A 17,136-nucleotide genomic window follows, 5' to 3' on the forward strand; every position below is an offset into this window, starting at 1 on the left:
AATCAAAAGCCAAAGTAAATAAATAGGTTTTAAGACGTGATTTAAAAGACTGGATAGACTCGGCGGTATGAATATGAACAGGGGGGTTATTCCAGAGTCTAAGTGCTACGGTTTCAAAGGCCCGGTCACCTCTCGACTTCAGTCGAGACCTAGGTTGCGCTAGGAGCCTACTTTAACCTTAACTAGTAAAATTTTAACAATTAGAGAAGAAATAGTTCAGACTTGTACCATTACGTACAGCTGCTTTCAATAGTATTGATATTTATTTAGACTCCTTCTCTCCTAATCATTAGTTATTATTGATCTGTGGCTCTCTTCCACAGTGTGCCTTTTGTTTTGTCTTTTTCACTCCAATTTCAGACACAGTGGATGGCTAACGCTCCCTGAACCTGGGTCTGCTGGAGGCTTCTTCCTGTTAAAAAGGAGGTTTCCCTTCCCACTGTTGTCAAGTGCTTGCTCAAAGGAGGTCATTGGTGGGGTTCTCTCTGTGCTTGACTTTACATTATAAATTGCCTTGAGTTGAGTGGTGTTGTTATTTGGCAATATATGAATAAAACTGAACTGAATTGCCAGAGTTTTGGTGTTTTCACAACCACAAGCACCAACAGTTTGAGAACTTATGAAAATACAGATAAAAGTCTAAATTTCCATGCCCTCCTTAATAACTGACACCCCAAAGTTTGAGGAATAATTGTAATTAAAGTGCAACGAAGAATTTTAAGTCAGGATTTAAAGGGCTCAATCAAATCTGCCAGCATGATGTTAGCAGAGAGGCTGTGCATAAAAGATTGATTATAAGGTTATGAACTGTTACACTCGTGTTGGGATGAGTAGTTGTTCTTAATGTCCTACTTCCCAGGACACTACAAGGACACCATCCTGATGTTCACCCCATAGACAGTGGGAAAGATAAACCAGGATGTGACAGTGAGGGCTGGAACATTTGTCAACAACTGGAAAATCATTATGTTAGTTCACTTTGCTGATTCATAGAATGATCGTTATTTACAAAATTGGCTTAAATTTCTATTCAGTGACACCTGAAAGTAACAAGTGAGCCCATCAGGTCCCAGAACAGGGAGCTGAGAGCTGTTTCCTCGTTGAATTTATGCAACTTTTATGAACTTCTATGGATTTATTATTATTTATTTTTTTTGCAGAGGCATCATCCCCTGCTGTCCGTGAAGAAGATGTAAATTAAAGACAGTTACACATTAGTTTCACTTTTCAAAATCTACTTCCACTTTAGTCCTGTCAGTGGCTCACTCTCCGTTAATATTAAAATTTCCATTATTCAGACTATACCTGAGTGTAACACACAGAATGTAAACGTCTATTGATTTGCATTCACACAGGACATTGGCTTTGGTAAAAATAAAGAAATAAGAATTTGTGCTTGTGCATGCCTGCCAGCTCATTTCAGTGTGATGGAGAGGTGAGGGCATCCCTGTGAAAACCCTGTCACATAATTTGTAATTCCAGTTAAACTGTAATTCCCAGGCTAAATGACTTGTCAGGGGAATAAGAGGAGGATGAGTGCCGCAGTGCTGCATGCTAATGGCAAAGACAAAAGCATCAGTCTAGGAAGTCGAGTCCAGTGCAGCTAAATGAGAAAAAGGGGTCTAAGTTTCTCTTGTGTGCAGCCTCTCCTCCTATTTACATGATAATGACTCCCACACAACACCACCATAACAATTTGACATCCCTGTTGTTGTTTTTTTTCTTCCGTAGGCAAATTGCACGTGTTTGTGTATGCATAAGAATGAGGTGGTTTAGCTACAGTGCAGTGTGTGTGTGTGTGTGTGTGTGTGTGTGTGTGTGTGTGTGTGTGTGCACGTGTGTGTGTCATACACAGCCTGTCAGGATGTCATAATGCAGAAATATGTGTAGAAATGTTCAAAAAATGGATTTGGATGTCTTGTTATTCTTGTATCTTGGACGCGTAGCGGTGCTGGTGGTGGTGACAGGGTTTAGCCTCATCGAGCTGTTAACAACAAGAATCAAAAGGACTCTTCAGTCCTATTCAGATCACAGATGGTGTGCTTGACCTTGGTCATGTCTTGAGAGCTCGACAGCCTTAATCCTTCACTGAATACAGTTGTGTCACAGGAACTTCAAGAGGGCATTATTAACAGGCATATGATTGAGCCACAAACCGAATATTACTGTTACTGGCTCTGTCTTAGTTTGAGTTTTGGAAGGGTCTGTAAACTAGCTTTGTGTCTGAGGTAAAACAGCATTATTTTACTGTTTCTATAGTCAGTGCAGGTGTTTTGAGCTGCAAGTGCACTTGTTGCCAGATGCAGTGGTCTAATTGGTCAGATCTGCTATTTGCTTGCAAAAAAGTCTGAAAACTCAAGCAAAAAATAAACGCTTCAAAATTTGTCCTGCGAACTTACGCAGTCGGTGTGAAGGGCTGCATTAAGAATCAGTCTTTTTCGGTGACTGTGAAAGTTCAGATCCTAGCAAAATTCAAGACACAAGTCAGTATACTCGCAGTGCTGCCAAACTCGATGGTTTTCAGTGCTGTAAAAGTAGAAATATGACACTCTGGGGTCGTGCAAAAGCTATATAAAAAACACCAAAGGTTTTATATGTTATTTCTGACACAGCAAAACCAACAGCGCCTTGGGCAAACTACTTAGTTTCTTATATTTTCCACTTAAGTTAACTTTAACCGAAATATTTTCCCCTGCTCCCCGTGGTTAGCTAGTTAATTAGGGTGTTGCACAGCACAAATGATATAACATCTTTGCAGTCTCTGAGCTCGTGCTCTGCTCGTGGCTGCCTTTAAATTTAAGCAGGAGGAAAAAGCCTTTAACTGTATCTAATCTCTCATCTTATAGATGTGTGATTAGATGGAAAGGGATGGATTCTGGTTTAGGTTTCGTCTTATTTCCTCCCCACTTTTATCTGTCTCTGTTATCTTCTCCTGTGGGAGCTGTTCTTGGCTGCATGTATCTACTCTCCAAAAATTTGTTTTGAATAATGAATAGATGTAAGGAAGCTTCTTTGAAATAAACTTAATAGGTGCTGTTGTTCTGTTCTCTTTTGCTGTTTTCACCGCTCTATGCCATTGCAAACCTACACGGGGCTTTCATGTTTTCTTTTCTGCAATAAGCACATTGAGTTTTCATATAATCAAATATGCTATATATAAATAAAATTGTCATTGTCAGAGTCATTATCATTATCATCGTTAAGTCTTGTAGGCTGTGTTTTCCCCCTCTGGCCGTTTTTATTAAAACTCCCTCCTGTGTTGTTTGGGTGCAGATCGACAGACCACAGATTGAACTGAGAGAGGGCGGCAAATAGGTTTTTCTCTTGTTAAGCCACTAATTGGCCACAATGTTTTGCCCTGACCTCCCTGGCACGGACAACCGTGCATTTCCCATGACCTAACCACTCACGTCCAGCACCCACAGCAGTTTACCTTTTTTAATGCTCAGCGAGATGGCTCTTGACCGCTACATATGCCATGTCAGCTTGCTAATTAACAGCAAACATCTGGTGAGTGTAGTGGAGAGGAATGTAGATGCAGAGGAAACTCCCAGAGAACAAGGGAATCGACACAGAGCTCTACACCCCTTAAAGACAGATGGATAGAAACAGACCTTCACTGAATGTCCCCATCCACGTATGTATGAATGAATATACAAGCTTTCCACAGCTGGGTACTTGAAAAAGGTCAGTTTATTAAAAACTGCAAGGGTAAAAGATTTTTTGGGGTTTTTTGTATACACTTTTCCTATAATATGACTTGGAAATACGTTAAACTGGAACTGTACTGGATGTCACTCTATTACGCTGCAATTGCACTGCAACTTAAGAAAACTACAAAATCTCACAAAACACAACACAACACTTTTTAGACGGACCAGCTGCCGAGGTGACAGAAATCAAACACTGAACTGAGACGCTTAAAAGGAGTGGAAGATTCATCAGTGAGCAAGAAAAAGATGCACGCTAATGTGTATTTTAATCACATCATTCATGAAAGAGCACTCAGAGAGCGCCACTCCCCTGAAGGGCAAGAGCTGTGCTAAAACTTTGATGTTTTATGTTGTTTTTATTACAACATGCTGGCATCAATCAGTTATGGTATCACTGTGATGTTGTAGGGCATTCTACTGAAAAAATAAAACGTGTTCTACAGTTCTATCAATGATGTTTCATATGATTTATTACCTGATATGGTTTCTTGAAATGATTTTTTTTGAGGTCTACTGTCCTTCACGCCCTATTGTTAAATAATTTAAGTTAAAAGATTTGTTTGAAAACGATTGATAAAGAATTGTTGGTATTATAGAGTTTTTACTGATTTTCACATTTGGTGTGACCTTGACCCGATTTTCACCAAAATTAAATCAGCCCACGCTGTTACTGGTATCTATCATCAAAATGTAAAAATTATATATTAAAAATAGTGCTGTCGGTGTTAATCTTGTTAAAATGACGTTAACGGCATAACCGCATTAACGCGGCAAATCTCTGTTAGCGAGTTAGCGCGGATCGCCCGTGCGTGGGGCACTAATGAGCTAACCGCGCTAACGTGTTAACGAGCTAACCGTGCTAACGCGTTGATGCCGTGTAGCTCCATGCACGGGGTGATCCGCGCTAACTCGCTAACGGAGATTTGCCGCGTTAATGCGGTTATGCCGCTAACGTCATTTTAACAAGATTAACGCTGACAGCACTAATTAAAAACTGTGGATGCTAAACTGCTAACAAAAAGACAAACAAACAAAAGGAACCAGTTACATTCTCCCTCCCTTCAGCCGGAGAATAAGACTGTAGACACTTTGTCAGGGTTTTGTGGTTGTGGATTCATTTATATTCTTTGTTCTTAGACTTTAGGTTCCTGTTTCTTTAAACTCAGCGTGTTCTACGTTTCTCATCTTGTCTCCATGTCTCCCCAGTCAGCCATGTCTCTGTCTCTGTGTCAAATCTGCATCTTTGTGAATGTCTCTCGTTTCCTGTTTTATTTTGTTAGTCCTTGTCCTGTGCGCAGTGTATCTAGTTTTGCTTCCCCTTGTCTCATTATGTCTGATTAGGTCCAGCTGTGTTTCCCTCCTGTTTCCCGTTCCCTCGTTAAGCCCTGTGTTTCCTTTGCCCTTTGTTGTGTTGTAGTACACTCTCACTGCTGTGTAAATGGTAAATGGCCTGTATTTGTATAGCACTTTACTTGGTCCCTATGGACCCCAAAGCGCTTTACACGTTCAGTCATCCACCCATTCACACACACATTCACACACAGGTGATGGCAAGCTGTAGCCACAGCTGCCCTGGGGCGCACTGACAGAGGTGTGTGTGTGCGCGTCCGTGTCCGTGTCCGTGTCCCTTGTGCTCCTGTTTAGAGTCCAAGCTTCTCAGTTCCTGGTTTGTTTTCTTGTGGTCCAGCTTAAGTTATAGTTTTCCAGTGTTTCAGTCCTTAGTTCCTATGTTTAGGGTTTTTGTTTATTTTTGTGAGTTTATGTCATCGTCGATTTCCTAGCAGTAAAGCTGCTGTTTTCTCCCGTGTTGTGAGTCCTGCGTTTGGGTCCTTCCTCCTGCCTGCAGCAGACAAACCGTGATACACGTTTGCTGTTAACTAGCTTACCTATCTTACCTATCTTGTCACTTGCAAAGCTGTTCTGTTACTATTCTCTCCCCAAAAACACTTCTCTTTTGTTTTGTGAGGGTTTTTTTAAGCTTTTACAACATTTTTTTTCTATTTCCATCATGGTTTATTCAGCTTCCATTGTGCTTTGTGTGCTTTTGTAACATTTTTCTGTTTTCTAAACTGCTAGTTGTGTGCTTGACCTCTCCGAGCCACCATACATTCCACCATAAACTGCTATGTTGTGTTTTACTACCTGAAAACGTGAAGCATTTCCTTATATACTGTAACTGATCTTGAAATATTTCCTTTCTTAACTTCGGTTGTTGTTTTGCTGAAATAGGAAAGAACAGGTCCACAAATAATGATTTTCACCATAATTTCCATCAACTGATAATGCACACAAACAAAAGACCCAAACTTTACAACTCTTTATAGCATTACTCACACGTTGCGATGCTAAAAGCATCTATGGGGATGGTAGAAATGCATATGGGTTGACAAGAATAGAAGCGGGTGTCAATCATCACATTCACTTGAACAGAAGTATTCACGGCTACAACACATACACCGACATGTAAATACAATCTCTAAACAAACAGAAGAGCAAAGCTGTCGGTTTGCGTGACGGCCTTTGTGGGAGTGTATGAGCACATTCAGTATGTCCATATGTGCACGAGTCGGTGCATCTGCCTGTGCCAGCAGAGATACAGAGGCCATCACTCTTCCATTGTCTCCCAGTCCACGTTGGCTGCAGAAGGAAGAAGCCTTTGTGCCAGTCCACGCGTGTGCTTGGCGCTTCCACAGAGCTCATTTTAAGAACCCTCTTCTTTTGTCTCGTCCTACACCGTGCTGAATGTGGCTTTGGTTTATGAGCTTTAAGTTAAGCCTGAGCCAGAGATAGGGGGGTGTAGGGGTAGTAATTGCATGTCGCGCTGTACAGCCTTCTCCTTTTTTTGCTCTTGATGGCGTCTTATTGTACAGCAGACAGAGAAGGAAACACACGTGTAGCCGTTTCACTGATTAATTGGCTATCTTTGACTGAAAGTTCACTCTCTGAGGGTTCAATGCTTTTCTTAATGGAAATACAAATTAAATTGAGAGCTTTCTTATCTTGTTATTGCTCTGTAAATTCTATAGAGTGGTCACACATGATTTGTCACACATGTCTGTGAGTTGCCTTCCTTTCCTCCATAGCTAAAACTACCTCAGTATTTCCCTGAAGAAATAACAGCGGTGCTTACCACTGCCGGCCCCTTCGCTGGCTCTCAACTTGCCTTTTCTGACATAATAACGACAGAATTCAAAAACAAATTAAATTTGTGATTCTATTCTTGTTACTTCACTGTGTAGGGCTGGTACATTTTTCAAAAGAGGGTAATTTTTTGGTTATCGTGTTATGTTCTAATTCAGTGCTGGAGCTGCAAAGTCACAGATGGCAGGATGGGAGCTGCCTTTGAAAATAAGCTGGTGTGTTGGAGTCTTTGAATTATTCGTAGGGGGAAAATATTTTCAAGGGGCATTTGAAGCAATTAATTCTCATTATGCAGCCTGAGTCTTTCAGAAGTTAAGCTGGTTGCTCAAGTGCCCGGCCTGACTCGGTGAGTCAGTGAGGCAGCCTAGAGTCTGTGAAGAGTGACATTCACACTGTGTGTGTAAGACCACTTGTTACTCGTGTGACATTTAACATTTAATGGTGACAACAGCTAATTAGACATTTTTAAAATTCAAGATCCCAGTTAGGAGGTGAAACCCACTGCAGGTGATCTCCCCTGAAGTGGCAGGAACACAGGTTTTAATGCATGCTGTGAAACTCAGCACACACACACACACAGATTTTTGAGGATCAACAGAAAAAATACCCATGAAGCTCTGCAAGCATCACAGCTGGTCAACATCTGGCAGGCTGCTGCAGCTGGGAGCTGCCTTCCAGCTCTCTGTCAGGTTTGAAGGTCTGTTCAGTTTTTTTCTAGGAGAGTGGTTTAAAAAACAAACAAAAAAGTCAAATCATGTTTTGGTTAAATGGTTTCCCATCTGCAAATATGAAGGTGGAAATAGGTTTGAGTCATTAACACTCATAACCCTGTTTGTATCGCTTTCATTTGAAATTAATTCAATTCAATTTCATCTATTTTGTGCCAAATCACAACAAGGTGCAAGGTAAAGACCGTGCAAATATACAGAGAACCCCCAACAATCAGACCAACACCTATGAGAAAGCACGTGGGCAACAGTGGGAAGCAAAAACTCCCTTTTAGCAGGAAGAAATCTCCAGCAGTGCCAGGCTCAGCGAGGGGCAGGTATGTACCGTTTAATGGGACTCTATTATGTTTTTACAGGTCTGACTGTGAACATGGTAGCCACACACTGTGCAAATATTCTGTTTACAAGGGCGGCCAATCAGAAGAAAGATAAGGGTTACTGTGGTAACACAACCAGACCACGAAACTGGCAATCCGATACCATCAAATAGCTGATCTTGCGCCCTCAAATAGAGCTTCAAGAGCCACTGTGTGTCATCACAAGCTCTCTCTCCATCTTTTATTTACATTCTGTGGACACCATGCCATTGGTAGTGTGTGGTTGCAGCATGTAACAGTGTGAAGTTGGCTATATTGGTGTGAAGCTGGAGAGCTCTTCATTTCATATCTCACTGGAGTTGTTGCTTCCTGTTGCAAAAAATGGCTGCTGTTCAGTATCCATGCTACAATTAAGCAGAATAACATTTGGAGCTAGAACCACTTTGGATCTTAGGATAGCATTAGAAACTTTGTGAACTAGCTTCCCTCGCTGTCTTCTTGTTTGTTTTTTTACTTGGCTGTTTGCATCTCTTTACTTGTGTACAGCTAAGTGAAACACTACCACTGTTTCCAAAGAAGATGTCTAAGAGTAAAGGCACTGTCCATGTTTTCACACAGTAATACCCTTCACCAGTAAAAAGTAACAGTTCACTGATTGGCTGTTTTACAATAAATAAAACCATTTTCCAAATGTGGTGTGGAAAAAAAACCTTTCGAACTGGCTCTGACTGACAGCTAACCTCACAGAGATGATGGACAGCTGTGGGGTTCACACAGTAAATCCAGCTTTAGGAGCAGCTTTTGAAAATTCTGAAGATAAAAGCTAAATGAGTACCCTTGAACTGCATTAGCAACTTATCTCCTGATGGATAAAAACGAATAAATAGTAAAGCTTACTATGATAAAATGACTGTGGAGTACACGATCATAACTTCCTGTGCCTGAAGGTAAATTGGGCCCACTGTGGTACTGGCAAACTCCAACAAAGAAAACAGCTTTATTGAGAGATAATTACCAAACGTACATCCTATGGTTTATTAATTAATTAAAAAGAGCACATGCTTGAAATATATTCTCACATCTTGGAATAGACTGGGTGGACATGTGTCCTCATTGATCTGGCTTTGTATGAGCATTACCTTCACATTCAGTCTGTGCTAGATGCTGCTCCACCTGGTCTCAGCTATCAGTAACTATCTATTATTATTTTAGGGTCTTTACCTTACAGTATAAAACACCTTGAGGTGACTGTTGTTATGATTTGATGCTATATAAATTGAATTGAACTGAGCTGAATCAAATCCTCCCTCCCAGCTGTTTCTATATATTCCTCCCTGGTGTCAGATCACTCTTGTTGCAGCAGTTTGACACTGGTTTAATGCTTTATTAGGTTTTGACATTAGGTTTACTTGCTGCGTTTGATAAAGCAGAGCCGTCCCTGGAGATCTCCAAGAGTGTGAGTGCAGGAGAGGTCTGCTTCATGCACTTCTGGGTTGCACTAATTCTGAGTTGGCTTGGCGCGGACACAAGCGGCCCCTTAAAGTTTGTGTGCCTGTAGCGGCTGCTTTCCATGAATAACAAATAAGACTGACTTTGCTCAGATGTGACTTTGTTGAACTAGTCCAGAGTCTTTTTATGTCCTGTGACCAAAGTAATAATATGGAATGAGAAATGTTGGCTTCGCAAAAGCGCAAAAGACCGGTTTTAATGTTTGATGCCTTTCGCCTGTCGTCATCACTTACTGTCGTTGTCAAAAGAACGTCCAATCAAGTTTGCTTTAATCACAAATGAGAAAGATGGCTTTTATTAACACAGCTATATGTATTATTCTGCACGGATTTCTTATAAGTGTAATGATTATAGCCAAACTGACCAGAGCTCCTCATGGCTACAGAATGGACAAACATTTTTGTGATGCTTTTAGGAATTTTTCCATCACTGAGTTGTGATATTTTCATGTTTTAGCCTCACTTCTGCTTAAGCTTACCAAAAGGTTTTTTGCTTTTCCAAGTTCTTTGTTGGAAAGAACTTGATTGGCCCACCGAGAGCCACCGAGAGAGACTTCAGCCCCATTGGACACGTTTAGGATGAACTAAAACAGAGATTGTGAGCCCGCCCCTCAAATCCAACAGCAGTGTTGGATGTGCTCTTCTGGATGAGTGGGCAGAAATCCTGCAGAAAGCTTTGCAGAACAGTAGTCCTGCGTGTGTAATGTGTAGGTGGTTCAGTACTACAGTCCATATACTGTATGCTTCTCTAACATTTCATCTTTCACGCTTTAAATTGTAAACGTCTGCAAGACAAAAAAGAAAAACTGTAATTCACATAAAATCTTAACTTTAATTGATGCTATGTGATTTTTGCTTTTATTATGTCTTGGAAATCAGGAAACCAAGAAAATAGTTATTCTAGCTGACACACAAACAAAAATGTCTGTTTTTCCTTTTCCTTCAAAATGTAGGGGCAGAGTAGAGTTAGGGTTAGCACTTAAGACCTGAGAGGGGTAATGATCTTGAAACTGGGGCACAAAATGAAAAGCTGGCAGCAGCCAGCCAGCTTTTCATTCATTCAAATTGAAGCTGCTAAAAAATTTCCAATGCTTCCTCCATGATGTACCCAGATTTTCTATTCACTTGCACAGTTTTGGGCCCATTGTCCATGTGAGTAAAACTTGTCCCTCAGAGTAGATTAACCCTTCAATACTAATTAAAGGGGTTAACAACATTTTATCCATCATTGTGTACAGTAAAAATACTTTTTAAGCCGGGTTGGATGTTTTGACAAACACAGTAATGATTTATCATTTTGATTTATCAGATCTATTAGTAATGAGTTGCTGCAGCCCATTAGAGGCGTGATTTAAATTCAATAGTTCATTTGCTTCCATGGCTTGTTTAAAATGTTAAACATGTAAAATATTTTTTAAATGACATTTTTTTTTGGCATTTTTTATATATCCTGTGTCAGACGCAATACATCAGACATAGATCAAACACATGAACTGAACCATCCAACCACAACGATGGAAGATGCAATGAAAAGATGAAATCTCAAATTTTCTTGGAAAGAGGTTGACAAACAAACAAACAAGTACTTAAACTCAGTCTTGTGGTCTTTTGTGTGTAATGCTTTTGTACCTGTAGGAAACAGGAATCATCCAACATACTCTGAGGACCATATCACACTTTTGCTCCAAAGCACCTTGGTGCTGTAAATCCAGCCATGCACACAAATGTAAGTGCATTATCCTTCTGACCAAAGAGACGTTATTGCGCGTCTTAGTTTAGATCAACTCCACATTTGTTGGTATATGAGAAAAGTTTGGCTGCTTTGTTCTCCCACCACCAAGAAATGAGCAGGAAATAGAGTTAGCATTAATTTCCACTGGGGTTTATGTGATAGGAAAGCTGTGTCAAATATATTTCACTAATGACATTTATTTCAGAGTTGGCAGCTCTGTGCTGTAATGACCTGGGCCTGAGTGAGATCTGAGAGGAAAATAAGGATGAAAGGGAGAGAGGCATCAGAGAAAAGAGTGGAGGTGCTTAATGTGGATTTGAATGGAACTGAGGATGGATGGAAGGATGGGGAGTTACATAAGGGGAATACAGAGAATAAGTTTTACAGCTGTTTGCAGTCAAAAGTATGAAATGTAACCCGCTGGAGCAAAGAGGCTCTAAAACGCGGGCTTCTTTAAATATTTATACGTTTTTATAATTAAATAAGTGGAAAAAAGTAATTGTGTCATGTGAAAAGCAGATGAAGAACATAACATAACCATGAACCTCTTGAAGTCTGCAGGTAATCGATCCCCAATGATTGCAGAGGTGGTACACTGTTACATGGGGCATCATATCTAAGTGCTGTGTCCACATGATGCTGGTAGAAATATTCCACTTTGCGTGTACGCAAGCGCTACATGTGACGTGCACAGATTTAGGGAATTTTTATTTTTTACATCTGGTGGGGATTTAGTGAGAGTCCACCAAATATAAGCAAAATCTAAATGCAAATGCTTCAGTCAGACAAGAAAGTGAAAGCTTTTAGAGCGGCAATCACAGCCCTCTGACTTGAATGTCAGTGAAAATTGATATAAACATGCTGTGCATGCAAGACAGCCTCAAAACAAAACAGAACAGAAAAGATCTGGCATGACCTACAGGGAGTGCAGAATTATTAGGCAAGTTGTATTTTTGAGGAATAATTTTATTATTGAACAACAACCATGTTCTCAATGAACCCAAAAAACTCATTAATATCAAAGCTGAATGTTTTTGGAAGTAGTTTTTAGTTTGTTTTAGTTTTAGCTATTTTAGGGGATATCTGTGTGTGCAGGTGACTATTACTGTGCATAATTATTAGGCAACTTAACAAAAACAAATATATACCCATTTCAATTATTTATTTTACCAGTGAAACCAATATAACATCTCCACATTCACAAATATACATTTCTGACATTCAAAACAAAACAAAAACAAATCAGCGACCAATATAGCCACCTTTCTTTGCAAGGACACTCAAAAGCCTGCCATCCATGGATTCTGTCAGTGTTTTGATCTGTTCACCATCAACATTGCGTGCAGCAGCAACCACAGCCTCCCAGACACTGTTCAGAGAGGTGTACTGTTTTCCCTCCTTGTAAATCTCACATTTGATGATGGACCACAGGTTCTCAATGGGGTTCAGATCAGGTGAACAAGGAGGCCATGTCATTAGTTTTTCTTCTTTTATACCCTTTCTTGCCAGCCACGCTGTGGAGTACTTGGACGCGCGTGTGATGGAGCATTGTCCTGCATGAAAATCATGTTTTTCTTGAAGGATGCAGACTTCTTCCTGTACCACTGCTTGAAGAAGGTGTCTTCCAGAAACTGGCAGTAGGACTGGGAGTTGAGCTTGACTCCATCCTCAACCCGAAAAGGCCCCACAAGCTCATCTTTGATGATACCAGCCCAAACCAGTACTCCACCTCCACCTTGCTGGCGTCTGAGTTGGACTGGAGCTCTCTGCCCTTTACCAATCCAGCCACGGGCCCATCCATCTGGCCCATCAAGACTCACTCTCATTTCATCAGTCCATAAAACCTTAGAAAAATCAGTCTTGAGATATTTCTTGGCCCAGTCTTGACGTTTCAGCTTGTGTGTCTTGTTCAGTGGTGGTCGTCTTTCAGCCTTTCTTACCTTGGCCATGTCTCTGAATATTGCACACCTTGTGCTTTTGGGCACTCCAGTGATGTTGCAGCTCTGAAATATGGCCAAACTGTGGCAAGTGGCATCTTGGCAGCTGCACGCTTGACTTTTCTCAGTTCATGGGCAGTTATTTTGCGCCTTGGTTTTTCCACACGCTTCTTGCGACCCTGTTGACTATTTTGAATGAAACGCGTGATTGTTCGATGATCACGCTTCAGAAGCTTTGCAATTTTAAGACTGCTGCATCCCTCTGCAAGATATCTCACTATTTTTGACTTTTCTGAGCCTGTCAAGTCCTTCTTTTGACCCATTTTGCCAAAGGAAAGGAAGTTGCCTAATAATTATGCACACCTGATATAGGGTGTTGATGTCATTAGACCACACCCCTTCTCATTACAGAGATGCACATCACCTAATATGCTTAATTGGTAGTAGGCTTTCGAGCCTATACAGCTTGGAGTAAGACAACATGCATGAAGAGGATGATGTGGACAAAATACTCATTTGCCTAATAATTCTGCACTCCCTGTATGTAAAAAATACATAAATAAATTTTAAAAAATCAGGATAAGAAGTGAAGTGATAGTGTTACTGATTATCTCTTCATCATGGCACCAGTTACTGGGTGGGATATGTTAGGAAGCAACTGAACATTTTGTCCTCAAAGTTGGATGAGCTAGAAGCAGAATAATGGGCAAGCGTAACCTAACTGTGATGCCTGGACGACTGGGTTATCTCTGAAACTGCAGCTCTTCTGGGTGTTCTATCAAAAGTCATTCAAGAGAGGAACAGTGGTAAACCAGCAAAAGGGCCATGAATCGCCAAGGCTCACTGGTGCAGGTGGGGAGCGAAGGCTGACCGTGTGGTCTGATCCAACAGACGAGCTAATGTAGCTCAAACTGCCCAAAATGTGAATGCTGGTTCTGACAGAATACAGAGAGCATCACAGTTTGTTGGGTATAAGGCTGCAAATGCAAACAAGTCAGGGTACCCATGGTGATGCTGTTTGCCTCCAAAAGCACCAACAGTGGACCGCAGAGCAACGACGAAGGGGGTCTAATGAATCAGATCAGGCCTCCCTCTGGTTCCATGTCTATTGCTAAGCTGGGGGACAATAATGTAATCTCATCTGGAAAGCGTGTGATTAGCACACTTTCAATGGAGTAAAAGCATACCTGGACTGGCCTCCCCAGAGCCTGAGCCTTAAAATGATCGAAGCAGCGTGAGATCATCTCGACTGGAACGGAACAAACGCTTCAAAGCTCCAAAGAAGAGCTTTGAATGTCTTTCAAAGATAATGTAGAGCTGAAGACTACTTAAAGGAATTACAAGAAAGCTTTCTGAAGAGATATTAGGCAATACTGACTTTAGAATGATACAGATTCTGTTTTGGCTTTATATACTGTAAATGAAAAGGGGAAAAAAAGAAATTGAGCGGTGGCTCAAAAGTTTTGCACAGTATTGCACATAAATGAAAGACTCAACAAACAGACATATATTAAACTGGATTAGGTAAGCGCCTCAGCTCTCTGAAGCGCCCATTTCTATTGTCAGTTGACCAACCCACAGGTGTGAGAACAAGGCACGATGACGCTGAACAACAAAGACCAAACAGTTGACCCCGTGACACGCTTTCAATGACAGTCGCTCTCACACGCTGAAGCAGAAATACTTCATAAATTGTAAAAATTAAAAGAGAAATAAACAGAGAGATTAATGCAAACACACAAGATTCAATAGGAAAGTTAGGGATAAAAAACAAAAGGACTGTATCTAAATCTTTTAGATATGTTGTGCATGCAGAGCTTTTACAGCAGGTTATTTGTGGTATTAGTCCTCCATAGTACTGCATGAGTTATAATCAGTGTTGGGTAAGTTACTTTAAATTAGTAACTTAGTTACATTACTAGTTACTTCTCTAAAAAAGTAACTCAGTTACTTCAAGTTACTCGTTACTTTCAAAGTAACTAGTTACTAGGGAAAGTAACTTTGGTTTTACTCAGAATTCTCTTGTTAATGTGTTGCTTCCGTAACTGGATACCCAGCAAGTTTGCCAGTCTTCTAGCTTGCTTACTTGCCACAAGTGCACTGTGCCACCTACCAATAGAAAGGAAAAAATAATGTGCACATTTCCATGAGAGAAATCCCACGCCTGGACCGTCGTTGACCGCCGCCATGATTCTAGCCTGCTTTTTACATCCAACACAAAAACTGCAGTCGTGGTGCTTTTGATTGTACTCAGAACTCAGAAATTCTGCCTTCTGAATAGGAAGATGTAGGTAACACCAGACTGCAGATGAGCTGCATCCAGGGCTGGACTGGGACAAAACAATCGTCCCGGGCATTTTGACTAGAGACCGGCCCACCATTATAGGAAAAATCATAAAGCCTTTGAATGAAAATAAACACTGTTGTGACAGTGATGTACACTGTTCTGATGGTATATATGTATCAATCTATCAATTGTTTGTTGTAAGACTCAGATAATTTTTTTTTTTACAGTTTTTCTCAGTTGCTTTGGTGCATTTCTCACAACAGAATTAAACTTTGCACAATAGTTAGTTCAACCTCCACAACATGTAGTCGTTTTGGCACAACCTTGTGGCAGTTTCATGTTCATTTCGTCCAAAGGCAAATGCCTTTGGACATGAAGCAGTTGAGTAAGTACAAATATCTAAAGAATGGTCACTTTTGACTTGCTATTCATCACTATCTCCTTGCTTCTATCATGAATGTCACAATTATTTATACTTGTACTGGCTGAATAGTCATTGTCCATACAACTAATAGTCTTCATGTCATTGCTTGTGTCAGTGCACTCAAAATTGTTGAACATCTTGTCAAACAATTTGTACATCCATTTTGAAAACCCTATTTTTAAGGAGTTTCCATGAAGATCTCCATAAATTACTTTTCTCAGGTGAACCTTATCTCACACTAATGAAAATTGGTGTGTGTTACTCTTACTTGCAACCAATGAAAAGCCTCTTCTACCCAGTCATAGGTGAATCACGTTACAGTATCCCCTACTCTACAAGTATATATATAATGTAAACCAACAGACAGGATTGGCATGAGGTGCATACTGAATCTACAAAAGCTTGTGATGACATCACAGCAGAGAGTCCTGCAGAGGATGGATTCGCCACTCCAGGAGATACTTTCCTCGCTGCATTGCGAGGATAACATCTGTTGTGATGTAGATGAAAATATGTGGCCAGACAGACAGGAACGTCTGGATGTGCCAGAATGATTTACTGTACTGTTACATGTGCTGTTTATTGTTCACATTAGTGCACAGCTCTACCAAATGGGTGATTTTATGTTTACATGTATTCTACAGTGAACAAGTGACTGTAGCATATTTTTCTTTTGCACAATTCTGTAGGATTACAAACACTTCTACACAATGGAAATGTGAAACGTGCGTATTCAGTGTCTCAGTTACTCCCAAGACTCCCATAACATCTACAGTGACTTCACTGCACATTTCAGATGGCTGTACAGGTAGGCCATAGTGCTGTCGTCAGCATTTTCAGGTGTAACCAATTGTTTTTGCAATGGGAAACACTGAAATTATAAACTGTCATAGTGGAAACATGACAATGCCATTTGACTATCTTGTTCATACAGATGGTGTCAAGACTTTTCATTTTGATGGCACTGGCAGTTTCATTGACATGGATACTTGCTTTTGCGGTATGGATAATCAATTCTGTGCATGTGACGTGCTTTTGCAGGCTATCCACTAGGTTTTGCAGTTTGCACTAATTGTTTTGGGAAATGCACTAACTGCTGTGCAAATGTTGATGGTGTTCTGAGAAACGCACCAAAGCGACTGAGAAAAACTGTAAAAGCGAGACATTTTAAATGAGAATAATAAAGAAAAGTATTTCCTTGTGCCCCCCTTTCCCTGTTAATGCCCTACCTGGCCCCCTGGCAACACTTTGCTAGACCCGCCCCTGCACAGTTACCAGCTGTCAGCTACATAGAAAAGGATGCTGGTGTTATTTGTCTCTCAGAAACAGTTCATAACTTCCCTTCAACT

Source organism: Oreochromis aureus, linkage group 6, assembly GCF_013358895.1.
Source record: "Oreochromis aureus strain Israel breed Guangdong linkage group 6, ZZ_aureus, whole genome shotgun sequence".
NCBI classification, from domain to species: Eukaryota; Metazoa; Chordata; class Actinopteri; order Cichliformes; family Cichlidae; genus Oreochromis; species Oreochromis aureus.